This window comes from Hemitrygon akajei, unplaced genomic scaffold (assembly GCF_048418815.1).
Source record: "Hemitrygon akajei unplaced genomic scaffold, sHemAka1.3 Scf000219, whole genome shotgun sequence".
NCBI lineage: Eukaryota > Metazoa > Chordata > Chondrichthyes > Myliobatiformes > Dasyatidae > Hemitrygon > Hemitrygon akajei.
In genome coordinates, this window is record NW_027332102.1 from 52,619 (window position 1) to 69,841 (window position 17,223).

The following is a 17,223-nucleotide window of genomic DNA, read 5'->3' on the forward strand; positions in this document are numbered from 1 at the left end:
CCACATTGATGTCTTCTGTTTATGTAACTGTCATACGATTCCTAATTAGTAACGTCAATTCTCTGACTTTCACCCCCCCCCCCCCCCCCACCCCCGTATGTATTATGAAACAACTAAAACCTGGAGCATCAAACACTAATCCTGCCCTTGTAACAGTCCGGTCCGTGTAATGGTGATAACATGTACCATTCATGTTCTAAGTTACTCGTTTTCTTAATACATATTGTATTGAATTAAAGACATTTCCAACTGACTACATGATGCCCTGTCCACAACCGATCCTTCCACAGTCTCTGTGAACTTCGCATCTACCTTTATATCAACTCTTCTATTATTTGACCAAACATTTTGGTTCCCATCCCGCAACGACTGAGTTTAAACTAACCCCGGCAGCTCCAGCAGTCCTGGCTGCAGGGACATCTATTCATCTCAAGTACAGATATAACCCATGCCTTTGGTACAGGGCCAGATGGGAACATAAATTCATTATAAAACCTAAATATGCTTAATCACAGGTTCCTAGGTTCTGACAATTTATTAGCAGAAAAGTACTTGATGGCGACAGGGTATACAAATGTAAATTATTGGTTGGCATTTGCTAGTTAAGACTGAAATGTGGTGCTGGGACATTTGGCTTCAAGAGGGTTTGCGGAGGCTTCTGGGACAATATACTCGAGGGCAAGTATATCGTTGCAGATTACAATAGACAGAGGAGTCAATGACATGTTGCTGTAGTTCACGGTAACTCCACATTTCTGCAATCACTAGATCAGGAGAAAACTGCGGCCTCTTATAAAGGGAGGAAATTCTCAACGCATTTTGAGATTATTGTGACGTAACACAGCCAAGCAAGGAAACAAGCAGAACTGATAAGAGTTTGAAATGAGTAAACAATATGAGGGAATGTGCGTGGCTTCCCAGAGTAATTAGCAAATCTGCAGTTAGTGCAACTGGGTCTGACAGACGCATACTGGTATTCCGAGGCTGATTCAGTCCCACTCCAGCTATTTCCGACCTTCCTTGATACAGAAATGTAATGTCTAAAAGACCAGTGTTTGGGTAAATAAGACTCACCAAACTCTCTCCTGACTGAATCAATGGAGACGCCAAGTCAGATGGGTTATCTCCAGTTGGTGCTCTCCGTCTTCGGGCTGGTTCATTGTTGCTTTTCCCTCGTCTTCAGTTGTGATTTTCTTACTGTCGTGGGCTTTTCTTCCAATAAATCTCGCAGGTCAGGTCTACCTTTAACCAGAGAGATAATGAAGCATGTTACTCATGCAAAGTAGAACAAAGAATTAAACTTATTGGAACTTAAATCTTGAACTCATATATAATGATGCGAGTGAAGAAATCTGTAACTGCCCCTCACACTTTCCAAAGCCTGACATGGGATACAAAGAAACACACACAACATTGCTGCAGGAACTCATCACACCAGGCAGCATCTGTACGTCGACTCCACTCTCTTCCATAGATGCTGCCTGGCCTGCTGAATTCCTCCAGCATTTTGAGTGTGTTGCTTGGCAGCATCTGAAGATTTTTTCTTGTTTGTGATGGGACACAAAGAAGTCATTACTCAGTCATGGTATAAGATACAAATCATAATGCATAGGAGTAGAATTAGGTGATTCGGACATTCTAGTCTGCTCCAAAATCAATCATGGAGGATTTTTTTTCCAACACCGTATTCTTGCTTCACTGCTATAGCACGCAACCTATTTAGCAATCCAGAACATGAATATACCCAACGACAGTCTCCACCACTCTCTGTGGCATCAAATTCCACAGATCAACCAACATTTGGCTAAAGTAATTGCTCTCATCCCAGTTTTAAAGTGAAGATTCTTTATTCTGAGGCGGCACTCTCAGATCCCAGACTCTCCGTCTAATCAAGACACCCTCTCCATTCTCACTGCAACCAAACCTCTTGTCATTCAGTCGGTGTAAATAATCACCCCTGTCCTAACCCGCCAACCATCTGAACCCCACTGAACACACGCCTAGGGCCATCAAATGCTCCACATGCATAATGCTTATCATTCCTCGTATTATTCTTTGAACCTTGTTATCAACAACTGTACTGAATGCATTTCCGGGGTAAAAATACAGGACAATTGGTACCAGGATAATGTACTGGGAAAAGCTGTGTGGTTTCTTCGCTCTTCTATCAACTGACACAAAACGAGCGCTGGTGCGCTGATCCATTCGCAGGAGATTTAAAATGTTCCAGGTGAATGTAATAAAGAGAAACGGGAGTCACAAGAAACGCTCAGCAGGTAAGGAGCAGCTGTGGGGAGAGGAAAAAAGTTAACGATTTGGTTTCCTAATCTTTCGTCAGAATGGATTCATCCAGGTTTTAGTGGAAAATCTCGGGTTGTTCTCCATGGAGCGGTAGGGACCGAGGGAAGATCTGATAGAGGTTTATAAGATTACGAAAGACGTAGGTAGAGTAGACAGGGAGTATCGTTTCGCTATTTTGAAATGTCTAATACCAGAGGACATGCAATGAAGGTGTGAGGGAGTAGATGCAAAGGAAATGTGAGGGTAAGTTGTTCTACTCAGAGAGGTGTGGATGCCTGGAATGCGCTGTCTGTTATGGTGGTGGAAGCAAACCTACATTCACCCTATTTATACCATCATAGATTTCGATATCTCTAGGGGGGTTCCCAACCTGGGGTCTATGGACCCTTTCTTTAATTGTAGGGGCAAATGGCATAGAAAAGTTCAATGAGGTAAACGGTGAAATAGAACACATTAGAATACAAGATAGATCAGAAGAAAGATTGCTAATACTTATTATTGAGGTATCCTAAAACGAAAAAGCGAGAACAAACAATAAGAAATTTGGCACATGGCCTTTGCTCCTTACCAAACCTTATCAATGCGTCATGGAATGTATCCGATCGGGATATTTCCCACCTTCGTACAGCTACTTCTCAGCCCATGACTACATGAAACAGCAGAGAACCGTGGACACAGTTGAGTCAAACATACCAGGTTCCCCTCCTGTTATGGGAACATTTTCTCCCTCATTGGCAGGATTCTGCAGAGAGTGGTGCAGACAGCCCAGCGCATATGTAGTTGTGAACTTCCCATGATTCAGGACACTTACAAGGACAGACGTGTAAAAAGGGCCTGGCGGATCATCGTGGACCAGAGTCACGCCAGCCACAGTCTATTCCAGCTGCTACCATCCGAGAAACGGTTCCGTAGCATAAAAGCCAGGACCAACAGGCTCCGGGACAGCTTCTTCCACAAGGCCATCAGATGAAATAACCCACGTTGATTTAAATGCACTCTATATTCTATGGACTGTTCAATTTATTAGAGATTATTACAAATTACTTTGATTGTACTTTGGACATTTATACCTTGGACATTTATTTTACGTAATGTAAAGATTGTTACTCATATTGTGATGGATGTAAGAAATCAATTCAATTTAATTCAATTCAATTCAATTCAAACTTGCTAATCGCGCCTTGTGGATCCCCATACAAATCAATGGCACGAACAATGAACTACAGAGGTCTCGATATTGACACAGGTCACAGGCCTCCATTCGCAAAAAAAAAAAAACATCTTCGATCATCTCCCTCTGCGTCTTTTTCTCGAGCCCGGTGTGAATCCACTTCGCCAGCTCCCTGTGAATCCCACGTGACCGAACCTTCCCGATCAGCTGACATGCGGGATCTTGTTACAGACTTTACCAAAGTTCAGATGAACAACATCACTGCCCAACTTCACCCAACTCCCCAGTTAACTCTTAAATAATCTCCAAAATACTTGACTGATATGATGTCCTAGTGGGCAGTTTAGACGGTGATCTTTCGATAACCAATGTCCAACATCCCGGGATTTCAGCTTCACTGCAGACTGAGAAAGTTCCGATCCCAGCTGTGGAATTACCAACCTGGACTGAAGACCGTATACTGCCAGTTCCATATCCTCAGATTCACCGGCCCAATATCATCACCCATACAAAGATGCTTTGATGCCGGCGATTTGCCGTGTTGTTCCTGCCATTTCCGATTCACAAACTAAGGTGGAATTGGAAGCTAATGACCCTCTGCCGGGGCCGGTGCTCAGGCTGGTTCCCCGATCTGTATAGAGGATGCGGATACACTTCAGCCTGACCCCAGCAGCTAAACCGAGCACATTTGATCACAATCTTCCTGCTGTGTGGGATCTTGCCAGCAGAGCTGGCCGCCATGTTTTCTGCAGTGTAGCCGGAACAAAATGTAAAATTATAAAGTAGAAAATGCCGGGAACTCAGTACATCAGACTACATCTCTGAAAGGAGAAATGGTGGAAGACCCAGTTCCAGAATCAAGACTGTCCAAGATGCTGCCGATCTGCTGAGCGTTTCCAGTATTTTCTCCTCCTCACTTTAAATTTTCCTGCAACTGTAGTATTTTCTCCCTCTTCATTTTAATGCACAGATAGTAACTGATTGCCACCATAAACTGTAAATGCCACCCCCACCTCAACTAATTTGTTAGTTCTGAGTTCATTCTGACCCTGGTGTAACACATTCCATACAGTCAATGCTCACAGCATCCTTTCCTCCCACTATCACTCTGTTACATTTGCTCCCGAGGCCACTGTCTCTACACTGAGAGGCGGTGACCACAGAGCGATAAAAACTGCAACACTTGCTGCAGCTCTGACGGGCCGTTACCCTGGAAACAGAGCAACTGGCTCACCGAAAATAAACAGAAAATGAAATAACAAACTCAACTTCAGATGCTGTGGGTTCCATTATGGCAAAGATTAACACTGCAGCCATTTTGTTACGGTGAAACTAAAATTGAATTGGCTGCTTTTACTCTGCCACGTGCTGTGTTCAATTAAACCTCTGGTAGTCCTAGCTGTCAAAAAAACTATTCTGGACAAGATGCAAAGCAAAACTTCACAATGAGGACAAAGTTTGAAAGAGAGATTGCTGAAATATATCATTGCAGCAATGGGAACAGTCTGGGCATAGGTTGAACGAGATGGTTGATATATATCATTGGGGTGGCGGGATACAGGCTGGACAGAGATTGAACAAGATGGTTGATATATATCATTGAAGTAGTGGGATACAGACTGGACAGAGGTTGAACAAGATGGTTGATATATATCATTGAAGTAGTGGGATACAGACTGAACAGAGGTTGAACAAGAAGGTTGATATATATCATTGAGGTGATGGGATACAGGCTGGACAGAGATTGAACAAGATGGTTGATATATATCATTGAGGTGATGGGATAAAGACTGGACAGAGGTTGAACAAGTTGGTTGATATATATCATTGAGGAGGTGGGATACAGGCTGGACAGAGGTTGAACCAGATCGGCAGGGGATGAGCAGATGGAGCCAGATGGGAGAATGGGATGAAGGGCGATCTCTGATGTTCCTTCCGCAATCCACAGACCCTGAAATAATAGTTCGCACGAGTAGATAACAGATTCCAATATAACAAAACCAGAACAAACAATAAGAATTTTGGTATATGTCATTTTCTACTCGACTTACTTTATCAATTCACCGCAGAAAGTATCCCATCCGAAACTTCACATCTTCATATAGCTACTGCTCGTCCTTTAATTGAATGAAATAGTGGAGAACAGTGATAGAGCTGAGTACGTAATAGAAACCAACCTCCCCTCCATGGACTCTGTCTATTCTTCCCACTGCCTCAGTAAAACAGCCAACATAATGAAAGATCCCCATAACCCTGAACATTCTCACTTCTAATGCTCCATCGGGGCGAAGATAAAATAGAACAGAAACCTGCCACCGGGCTCAAGGACGGTGTCCATTCTGCTGTTAGAAGCGAACAGCGTGATGAGTGGATTCCTGCCCTCACAGTCTAAATCGATGTGACCTTGCACCACATATCTACGTGCACTTCACTTTCTCTGTAACCAGAATGATTTATTTTACCTCAATGTACCACTGCAATGTATTGATTTGTATGGATGATACCAAAGCCATGATTTTTACTTTACCTCTGTACATGGAAAACATTCCCCATTTCAATCGTGTGGGAATATTAGACAGCCTGGGTTGCTCCTTTGGAAATTCCGGAGGGAGTGTACACATTTCCGAGAAACCCAGATGAATGAACAAGACTTAATTCTCTCATTAATAGGGCCAGATATCGGGAAACACTGTCAGCATTTCGGCAAGTCGTAGTAATGGAAAGAAGATGGAAATAAATTTCCCAGTCCCCCGAGAGGACGTGAGAGATCTGGATCTCACTGTCCTGTCTGAACGGGGAAAGATGGAACTACTCATACACGTGGAGCAGTGTCCCGAGGGTGCGATTACGCTGTTTAACCCTCTCTGTCTGCAAGAACAAAACAGGCCAAATAACCGCTTCCAGTGTGCTGGAAATATGTAAAATAATCATCGACCCCAGGCATCGATCCAGGTGAAATTTGGATCCGATACCGGGCAGGGTGATGGAGGTAAATTTCACCAGGTACATCTTAATGGATGGGTTCAGTCTCGGCATCACCACCTCATCCCGCTCCTGGGACCAGAACACCAGGGGCTGAGCGGCGGCTCATCTCAGGCGGTTCGGTGTGAAGGTCCCATAACCCGGACCGACCACGACAGGTTGTCTCCAGGAAGCGGGACGGGACCACCGGTTCGAGGATGTTAACGGGACTCCCTGCCCATCATCAGATGCCCCCCTTCCCCCTGGATCGGCTTCAGTACTCAACGATGGGAAAATGTCGGTAGCGTTCACCCCTAGTGACGGGTTATCAATACTCACCGATGAGAACTTGATCAATTGTTCCAGCAGACAGCGATCGGTCCTCCGGTTCCCAGCCGACGACCCGGTTCTACAGAGAACGGAACGAAAACCACCGCCATTCCGGAGACTGTGTGAGCGGGGGCGGGGCCTCGGAAGCGAAAACCTCAGATGCTGCAGATCTGCGTTTGAAATGGGAGCGAGAACATGGATCACGTGACGGGTGGAGGGTTTCCCACCTGAACCGGTGACTCTGCTCCTCGCCCCTCACACACTGCCCGACCTACGAACCGCATTTTACATACTATTTCATATTTAGCCAGCTACATTTTTAATCTCTCCCTCTGCATCTTCCCCGTCCCCATCGCTCCACCACCCGGTTCTCAGAGTTACTGGATCAATTCTCATCCCGGTCCGACACTGAATTCCCACCCGAAGAAGAATTGTGCAGGTTTCATTGAAATCACTTCTACGTTTATAAACACTAATTTCTATTCACATTCCTCCGGAGCCTCACTGGACAGGAACACTGAAACATCAAGTGAAAAACAGGAGGAGGTGGCCATTCAGCCCCTCAAACCATCAACAAGATGGCGACTGCTCTCCCATCTCAGTCACATGTTTCTCCACGATCCTCATTTCCTCGATCCCTTCGGTCTCCACACATCTGCCGGCCTCTGTTTTATGTGAAGACAATCCCTGATCTTCATCGTCCTCCAGGAATCAGTCTGGTGAATCTCTAAAACAAACTCTCTCTTACTTGTTAGATAATCCTCCATAGAATTGAATTCCATTTCTGCAGTCCCGTGTTGTCCCAATCACTCACCTCCCACCCCGTCGCTATTTCCACCTCCCCCCTCACCTGGATCCACCTCTCACTCCCCAGCTCTTGCCCCATCCCCACCCCTCACCTCTTTTCTCTGACTATTTCCCGTCCACACTCAGTCCAGAGGGAGGGTCTCGGCCAGAAATGTTGACGGTCCATTTCCCTCCACAGATGCTGCCCGACCCACTGAGTTCCTCCGGCAGTCTGTTCTTTGGTCTGTATAACCCGTGTTAGTATGGGGAGCGGGATTTTACACCATATTCCAGGCACAATCTCAGCAAAGCCCAAATAATTGTTGCGGTAATCGCCACACTTAAACACGAGAAAGCTTGCAAATGCTGGAAACCTAAAGCAACAGATAGAAAATTCTGGAGGAAATCAGCACAACAGGCAGTATGTATGGAAAAGAGTGAACAGTCGACAGTTTGGACCACGAGCCTTTTTCATTCCTGAGGAGGAGGGGGAAGATATGTGAATAAATATGTCGGCGAGGATAAAGAGGGGAGGTGGAAGGTGATTGGTGAAGTCAAGTGATGGACAGGTGAAGGGCTGGAGAATAAAGAATCTGAGAGTTGTCAATAGGAGAAAGGGGAAGAGGAGACCCGGGGGAAGTAATAGGCTGGTGAGCGGAAATGAAAGTTCAGAGTGGAGAAGAGTGAAGTAGGGGGCGATTTGTTTACTGGAAGGAGAATTCAACATTCATACAATCAGGTTGGAGGGTACCCAGATGATGTTGTTCCTCCACCCTGAGGGCGGTCTCATCTTGACACAAGAGGAGGCCATTGATCGAGATCTTTGAATGGGAATCAGAATTAAATAATTAGGCCACTAGGAAGTCTCCCTTGTGGCAGATGGTAAAGAGATTCTCGACAAAACGGTTTTCCAATTTATGGTGGGTCTCACCAATGTAAAGGAGGCCGCATTGGGAGCAGGGAATACAATATGCGACCTCAGCAAATACACAGATGAAGTGTTGCCTCACCTGGAAGGACTGTTTTGTGTCTGAATGGAGGAGAGGGAGGAGGTGCACGGGTAGGTGCAGCGCTTAGGCCGCTTGCAGGGATAAGTGGCTGGAGGGAGATCGGTGAGGAGGGATGAATGAACAAGGGAATTGTTGAGAGAGTGATCCCTGTTGAAAGAAGAAGGCGGGGTGCGAGCGAGGAGGGTAAAGATATGTTTAGTTGTAATATCTCTCAGGAGAAGACTGCCAGTTCCGTAATCCTGGAGTCCCATCGCAGGATTATAGCCCAAGCACTAACACTCCCAGGACTCTTTCCATTCAGTAATATTCAGCAGTGTCCGGTCTAATCCCAGTTCTAAAATTAACACTCCGCTCCATCCCATAATAGAACTAGAACTTGATGACGCTGTAACTGGGCGGGGAACCCGGGCCATGGGTCGCAAGTGGGTGGCATTATATTGTAACTTGTCTTCAGCAGGTAATTTGAGCTCTACTGTTTATTATCGTATTGCGGAGCGGGACCTGGATCAGTGCAATTCGCCGCCACTTCTCCCAAAGTGAAACTACAAGAAAATGCTTTTAATATAAAATTGAAAATAAACCACTGGAAACCCAGTACAGGATTTTGTCTTTTTGATGCACAGATATTGGATAACTGCAAGATGTTTGTGGCATCCTGAAGAGATTTGCATAAATAAATACATACATTCATTCGTTATCTCTTTATTCCAACATAAACATCATATATTCCATATAGTAAATGCTCAAGACATCCTGGCATCCACATCGGCTCCTGAGGCCACTGAGGGTCAGTGACCAGAGAGCGATAAAAATGTTCAACACTCTGCAGCTCTGGTGGGCTGTTACCCTGGTGATGGAGGAAGTGGCTCAGCAGAACTAACTGAAAATAGGAAATAAGGAACAACCTCACATGCTCTGAGTTTCATCATGACAAAGATGAACATTGAGCTCTCAGCCGTTTTGTAATGGGGAAGCTAAAATTCCAGTTGCTGTTTGAACCCTGTCCCGAGGTCAATCCAGTAAATCTGTTGGTATTTCCATCTCTACAGAACTTCCAGCAGTGCAGAAGCTGGTCAAAAATCAAAACACGTTGTTAGATAAGGCCTATCTGCTTCAAATGGCAACTATGGGATACTTAAAAAGATTGTAGTGATAAACATAAAGTTTACTTCTTTGTTCAATTAAGTGGTTAAAATTCCATCATGTTCTTGTGGCTGCCAATAGCTTATATCTATGATCAACCCCAGGCATTGATACAGGTTCAATTCAGATCCTGTTACTGGACAGAATGATGGAAGAGCAGGTCCCCAGATACAATTGAATAGATTGAGCTTGTAACCTCAGTTAATAGACTCCCCTACTGTTGAATACCTCTTGTCCCTATCCACTCTATCCAGACCTCAGGATTTCATTGAGGTTCCTGGTCCCGGAGTCACCACTCCTCCATTGAGAACAGTCCCAGAAACACCAAATGCTCCTCATACATAACACTTTTCATTCCAGAATCACTCTTGTGAACTTTGTAAACAACAACAGTAATGAGTACATTCCCTCGGATACAGACAATTTGGTGGCGGAATAATTTATTGAGACAAATATTCTACTTCGCACTGCCCAATTAACTGTCAAAAATGATCAGCGTCCTATCTAGTCAAGGCACTGAAAGGGATGGGGTAGTTCTTCAATAATTTTTGTTTGCCTGTATTTATTTGGCAGACAGATACAGAGACTATAGAAATCGGGAAAAGTTCGTCTTGTTATAGATTGTATGCAGATTACAGAACAGGTGCTTGATGAATTAGAATGGACAAACACCCCGGGCCTGACAAGGTGTTCCTTCGGACCCTGTGGAAGGCCAGTGCACAAACTGCTGAACACTGTCAGAGACATATGAAATGCACAGAGCTACAGGTGATATGCCAGAGGATAGGATAGCTGGTTTTGCTCATTTGTGTTAGAAAGGCTAGAAAAATAAGAAGGGATACTATAGGCACGTGATCCTGACATCAGTCTTGGGTATGTCCTTGGGAGGTATTTTAAGAAATGGAATTGATAGTTTTCGAAATACTGGGCTTGATGAGGGATAGTCAAACTGGCAGGTCATCTCCAATCAAATTATTCTGCATAGGAGGCTGGTCCAAAAGGGAAAGGTACATAAGATTCAGATGGAAGCAAGTGGAGAACCCGGAGAGTGCTGGCAGATGGTGGCCTCTCTGAATGGAGGCATGAGACTCGCGAGGTGCTGCAAGGACAGCGACTGGCTGCTTGGTAGTAACGTTAATGATTGAGATAACAGATGACAATATGGCAAACTAAAGCAGTAAATTTGTGCAAAATACTGAGATGGGACGTAGCAGGCAGTGAGAAAGACTACCAAAGGTGCATTGTGCTCTGGGCCAGCTGGGAAGTCAGGTTACAAACCAGCAGAGGGAATTCAATGTAAACAACAGCGAGCTGTTGCTATTTTGCAAGATAAACCGGGGTATGACTCGCAGAGGTAATGGTATGGTCTGCGGTATGTGACAGAGTGAACTTACATGGGAATACAGATCTAGAATTGCTTAAAATTGACCCAACAGTTAGCTGCATTAACAAGCTACAAATGCAAGGCACACTCCAGAGAGAAGGAACCGAAAGGGTAAATAACAACTGAGCTGTTGGGATACAGGCTGGACAGAGGTTGAACAAGATAGTTGATATATATCATTGAGTTGGTGGGATACAGACTGGACAGAGGTTGAACAAGATGGTTGATATATATCATTGAGTTGGTGGGATACAGACTGGACAGAGGTTGAACAAGATGGTTGATATATATCATTGAGGTGGTGGGATACAGACTGGACAGAGGTTGAACAAGATGTTTATATCATTGAGGTGGTGGGATACAGACTGGACAGAGGTTGAACAAGATGGTTGATATATATCATTGAGGTGGTGGGATACAGACTGGACAGAGGTTGAACAAGATGTTTATATCATTGATGTGGTGGGATACAGACTGGACAGAGATTAAACAAGATGGTTGATATATATCATTGAGCTGGTGGGATACAGACTGGACAGAGGTTGAACAAGATGTTTATATCATTGAGGTGGTGGGATACAGACTGGACAGAGGTTGAACAAGATGGTTGATATATATCATTGAGGTGGAGGGAACCAGACTGGACAGAGGTTGAACAAGATGGTTGATATATATCTTTGAGGTGGTGGGATACAGGCTGGACAGAGGTTGAAGAAGATATTTTATATATATCTTTGAGGTGGTGGGATACAGTCTGGACAGCGGTTGAACAAGATATTTGATATATATCATTGAGGTGGAGGGAAGCAGACTGTACAGAGGTTGAACAAGATTGTTCATCTATATCCTCGAGGTGGAGGGATGCGGATTGGAGAGAGGTTGAACAAGATGGTTGATATATATATCAATGAGTTGGTGGGATACAGGCTAGAAAGATATTGAACAAATTCGTCATGGAGTAAGCTGATGGAACTACGTGGGAGAAAGGATCAATGACAATCACAGATTGTCCTCCAGCAATACGCGGATATAAATTAATTATGAATAAAACGATTCTCAAATGATAAAGATGGAGCAAACAACAGGAACTTTGAATTATGACCTCTGTCCCTCACTATTTTTCATCAATCTACCATAGAGAGTGTCCCATCAGGGTACTGCACACGTTCGTACGGCTACTGCTTTGCTCATGACTGCAAGGAACTGCAGAGAGCTGTGGACAGCTGAGGACATCACTGAAACCTGTCTGCCCACCATGGACTGTGCCTGTACTTCCTGTGTGATCGGTAAAGCAGGCATAGAATTACCTTACAACGCTGGACAGTCTGGAATCCTACTTGGGTAGAATATAGAAAAGAAATGGAAAACGCTACAAACAGGCTTAAGGACGGCTTCCATTCTGCTGTTATAAGCAAAGTGAACGGTCCCCAGCAAGATAAGGTGGACTTTAACCTCACAATATAACTTGTTATGTCCTTGCGCCATTTGTCTACCTGCCCTGCTGTTTCTGTGAAACAATAATGCATTGCTACTCTCTGTTATTGTTTATCTGATATCACCTCAATGTGCTGTTCTGTTCTATTGATCTGTATGGATGGCATGCTCAACGGGATTTTCATTGCACCCAGTTACAGGAGAATAATAAGCAGATTTTTATTGTGTGGAGATAATGGACAAATTGGGCCAAAAAATATTTGAAACGGGTGCAAAGAGACTTGGGAGTGCTTGTGTAGTTTTCCTGCAGGTTAGTGTTCAGGATAATTCGGTGGTGAAGAAGGCAAATGCGATCTTTAGATTCATTTCAAGAGGACTGTAATATGAAAGAAAGGATGTACTGTTGAGAATTTAGAAAGTCCTGATGAGGCAACACTTAGAGCATTCTTAGCAGGTTTGGGCCCCTAACATATGAAAAGATGCGTTAACAATGGAAAGGATTAAAAGGCGGCTCAGGAAAATTATTCCAGGTTTGATCCTAAAGAGCGTGTTCCTATGATGTTCCAGTTCTATGTTCTAAGTTCTATGTTATGTTCCAGCTCCACTCGACCATACGATATAGGAGCAGAATTAGGCCATTTGACCCACCGAGTCTAGTCCACAATTTCATCATGTCTGATCCAAGTTTGCTCTCATTCCCAGTCTCCTGCCTTTTCACCATATCCTTTCATGCTCTGACCAATCAGGAATCTATCAACCTCTCTCTTAAATATACACAAAGATTTGGCCACCACAGCTGCCTGTGGCAAAAGATAAACTTCCACAGATTCAACATTCCATGGTAAAATAAATTCCTGCTCACCCCATTCTAATAGAGCGCCCCTCTATTCTGAGGTACGGTCATCTGCTTGAAGATTATCCAACCATCATCTCCATAGCAACTCTATCAAAGTTATCTTCACCATTCGTCAGGCTTCAATAAGGTCACCCCTCATGCTTCTGAATTCTAGTGAATACTGGCCCGGAGGCATCAAACGCCGGTCATATGACAAACCATTCAATCATTGAATCACTTCCGTGAACAACCGTTGAATCCTATATAGGTAAAACACATTCCTTTCGAAGTTAAGAGGCCCAAACCTGCTCAAAACACTCCAAGTGCGGCCTCAGCAGTGCTTTATGAAGTTTCAACATTAAATCCTGCTATTATATTCTATTCCTCTTGAGATGAATGCTAACATCGCATTTGACTTCCCCACCACAGACTTAATCTGCAAATTAAACTTTAGAGAATCCTGCACAAGGATCCCCAAGTGCCTTTGTCCCTCAGTTTTGTTTTCTATCTTGAAAAAAATTAACACTTGCATTTTGTCTACCAAAGTGCATGACCATACACTTCTCGACACTGTATTCCATTTCATTGCCCAGTTTCCTAATTATTCTATGTCCTTCTTTAGCCTTTCTAAATCCTCAAAACCACAGGCTCCTCGAACTATCTTCAAATATTGCAACAAAGTCATTCATACCATTCTCCAAATCATTAACATATGACGTAAGAGAATCGGTCCCAAAGCAGACTCCTGTGGAGTATCACTAGTTACTGGAAGTGGTTTCCAATCAAACACTGCTTTATCCATTTCAGAATCTGTCTGGTAACGCCATGATCTCGTAGCTTGTTAAGCAACCTTATGTGTGGCAGCGTAACAAAGACCTTCTGAAAATCCAAATGTGCAGCATCAGCAGATTCTCCTTTGTCTATCATGCTTGTTATATCTTCAAATAATGCCCCATTAGATTTATCAGGCAAGACTACGGCCTATTTTCTGACGGATCTCAAAGTACCCGGAGACCACATCCTTAATAATCAACTTCTATATCGTCCTAAATACTGAGGTCAAACAAACTGACATATGGGCTCCCTTCTGCCCCATTCCTTTCTTGAAGAGTGAAGTGACATTTGCAATTTTTAAGACTTCCGGAACCATTACAGAAGCGAGTGATTCTTGAAAGAACATTATTAATGTCTCACGATCTATTCAGCCACCGCTTTTAGAATTCTGGGGTACACGCCATCTAGTCCAGGTGACATATCTAACTTCAGACCTTTCAGTTTCCCAAGAAATCTCTCTCTCTGAATGTGCTAACTTCACACACTTCATGCCCCCTGACACCCGGAACTTCCAATACACTGCTAGTGTCTTCCTCTATGAAGACTGGTGTAAAATGTATCTTCAGTTCTGCCATTACTGCCCACCCTTTACTACCTCTCCAGTGTCGTTTTCCAGCGTTCTGATATCCAGTCGAGCCTCTCATTTACACTTCATATATCTGAATAAATGTTTAGTAACTTCTTTAATATTATTGGCTCGTTTTCTGTAGTATTTCACCTTTACCTTTCTTATGACTTTTTGTTGTCTTCTGTTTGTTTTTACAACTTTACCAATGGAACTACTTCCCAAAAATTGCTGCTCTGCTGCCATCCCAACATTTCCAATCAATTCCGGCCAATTCCCCTCTCCTGCCTCTGCAATTCCCGGTACACCACTGTAATGATGGTATCTCTGTAATATCGTTGCGCCTGCCTTTAGCTTCTCCTTCTGGAGCTTCTATTTGACTCCCACTAGCTGAGAGACAGGGAACAGTGAGAGGGACTTTCCAAACAAGGATTGAACACTAAACCCCGGTCCGTGTTCACTGGCAAACACGGAGCAGCCCATTAACTCACAGCCTCTCACTGTGAGAGAAGGAAAGACAGCTCCTTTTCTTCACTGATTCCAAAGGACCTCCAGAAGGAGGAATGGCCAGTCCCATCTGTTGAAGCAATGAGCTCGGGCGAAGCCCAAACACTGCAAATACTATATTCCTGGTCTCCCCATCCTAGCCTTATAACTCATGGCCCAGGACTTTTTACTGCCCAGTAACGTGCTGCAGTGTCTCAGCTATTCCCAGTTCAAATCTAACACTCCCGAACCAACCCATGACAGAATAGTAACATAGAGGAAGCTTTGTCTGGACGGGGATCGGGGTTGAATTCCAGGCCTTGGGTCACAACGCGGACGCGGATACATTTCAGCTAATCTAAACTGAGCATACTTAGTGATTATTTTATTGTTGAGTGAGACCTCGACCAGGTTAGTTAGCCGCCTTATTTCCATATAGTAAGTGCTCAAAGCATCCTGGAATCCACACTGGTTGCTAAGGCCACTCTGTCTCCACAGTGACTACAGTTGGTTAAAATCTTCCCTTCTTGATGTTCTGGTGCTCTGTTACCCTGGTGACTGAGGAAGAGGCCCAGCAGAAGTAAAGGAAAAAGGAAGCAACCTCACATGCTGTGAGTTTCTTTATGACCCAATGAAAACTGAACACTCAGCAATGTTTTAATGTTGAAACTGAAATACCAGTAAATCTGCTGTCAGCTCCTTCTGCACAGCACTTTCAGCAGTGTTGAAGCTGGTCATTAAAGACGGTCAGTCTGCTTCAAAAGTCGGATATCTGTAATTTACAAAATATATTACTCAACACATTGTGATGATATTCATGAAGTTTCCTTTTTTGCTTAGTTAAGCGATTAAAAATTCTAACAAATTTTTGTAGTTTCGAATAACGTAAAAGTAGAGTTGACAGTACAGGCAACATTCTGACCCCACTGCTGGATAGAATTATGGAGGAGAAGATTTGTAGATACAACTCAGTGATTTGTGAGGTTTTGTTATCTGTTCCAAGACATCTCTCCTGATGAAAACATCTTCATCCGTCCACTCTATGGAGTCATCAGTATTTGCTACGTTTCAATGAATTTCCCCCTCCTAGCGTGCCCCATCATCCCTTTGAGAACAGGCCCAGGGACAGTAAATGCTTCACATACATTAAGCTTTTCATTCCAGAAATCATTTTTATAAACAACTACTGTAATGAGCACATTTCCACGAGTAACAAACTATTTGGTGGCAGTATATTTATTTGAGAAAACCTGTTGTTTCCTTACAGCCCCATTAACTGGACAAACGAACTTCTGAAGATCAGCCTGCTCATGTATGCATGGAGCCAACAGAAACGGGGGAGATCTTCAATGATTTATCTGGGTGTGCATGTATTTGGGAGACAGCTATAGAGATGATAGAAATGAGGAAATGTTCGCCAGTTGTTGGATTGTATCCAGTTTACAGAACAGGTGCTTGCTCTGTTGAGCTGAATTGGGATGGATAAATCTCAGGACTTGACAACATATTCCCTGGAAGCATTTGGGACTCTAGTGTTGAAACTGCGCGAATGCTGCCAGAGGCATATAAAATGGTCATGGCTATAGATGATGTGCCAGCCGACCAGAGGAGAGCCACAATGTTCACATTTGTGTTGGGAAGGTTCGGTACATATGAAGGGTAACTGACATCAGGCCTGGGTAAGTTATTGGAAGGGGTCACAAGGAATGGGATGTGAAAGATAGAAAAGGATAGTCAACCTGGCAGGCCCTATCTAATCTAATTATGGACGTTTTTTGAGGAAATTATCAAGAAGCTTGATGAAGTGAATGTGGGGGTCTTTGCCTATATTGACGTTAACAAGGAGTTTGATAACATTCTGCATGGGAGGCTGGTCCACAACGGTGAGGTGCGTAGAATTCAGGATGAATCACGGGTAGAAGCCAGAGAATGCTTGCAGATTATTGTCTCTCTGGGCTGAATAGAGACATGTGACCTGCGGGG

The 17,223-nt window shown here is 43.9% G+C and overlaps 1 protein-coding gene across 5 annotated transcripts in view; it reads right to left on the minus strand.

Moving 5' to 3' along the window:
• LOC140724442 (NACHT, LRR and PYD domains-containing protein 12-like) overlaps positions 1-17,223 on the minus strand; it is a 64,484-nt gene that overhangs the window by 41,015 nt on the left and 6,246 nt on the right. The window contains exons 2-5 of one of the 5 annotated variants that reach the window (XM_073038890.1): positions 15,919-16,012; positions 6,773-6,933; positions 5,524-5,589; positions 1,075-1,242 (exon numbers count right to left, since the gene is read on the minus strand). The gene's annotated coding sequence lies outside the window, so the exon portion shown is untranslated. Of the gene's footprint in view, positions 1-1,074; positions 1,243-5,523; positions 5,590-6,772; positions 7,559-15,918; positions 16,013-17,223 lie in introns of those variants that run through there. The other 4 variants (XM_073038893.1, XM_073038892.1, XM_073038891.1 and 1 more) reach the window with 4 other exon arrangements.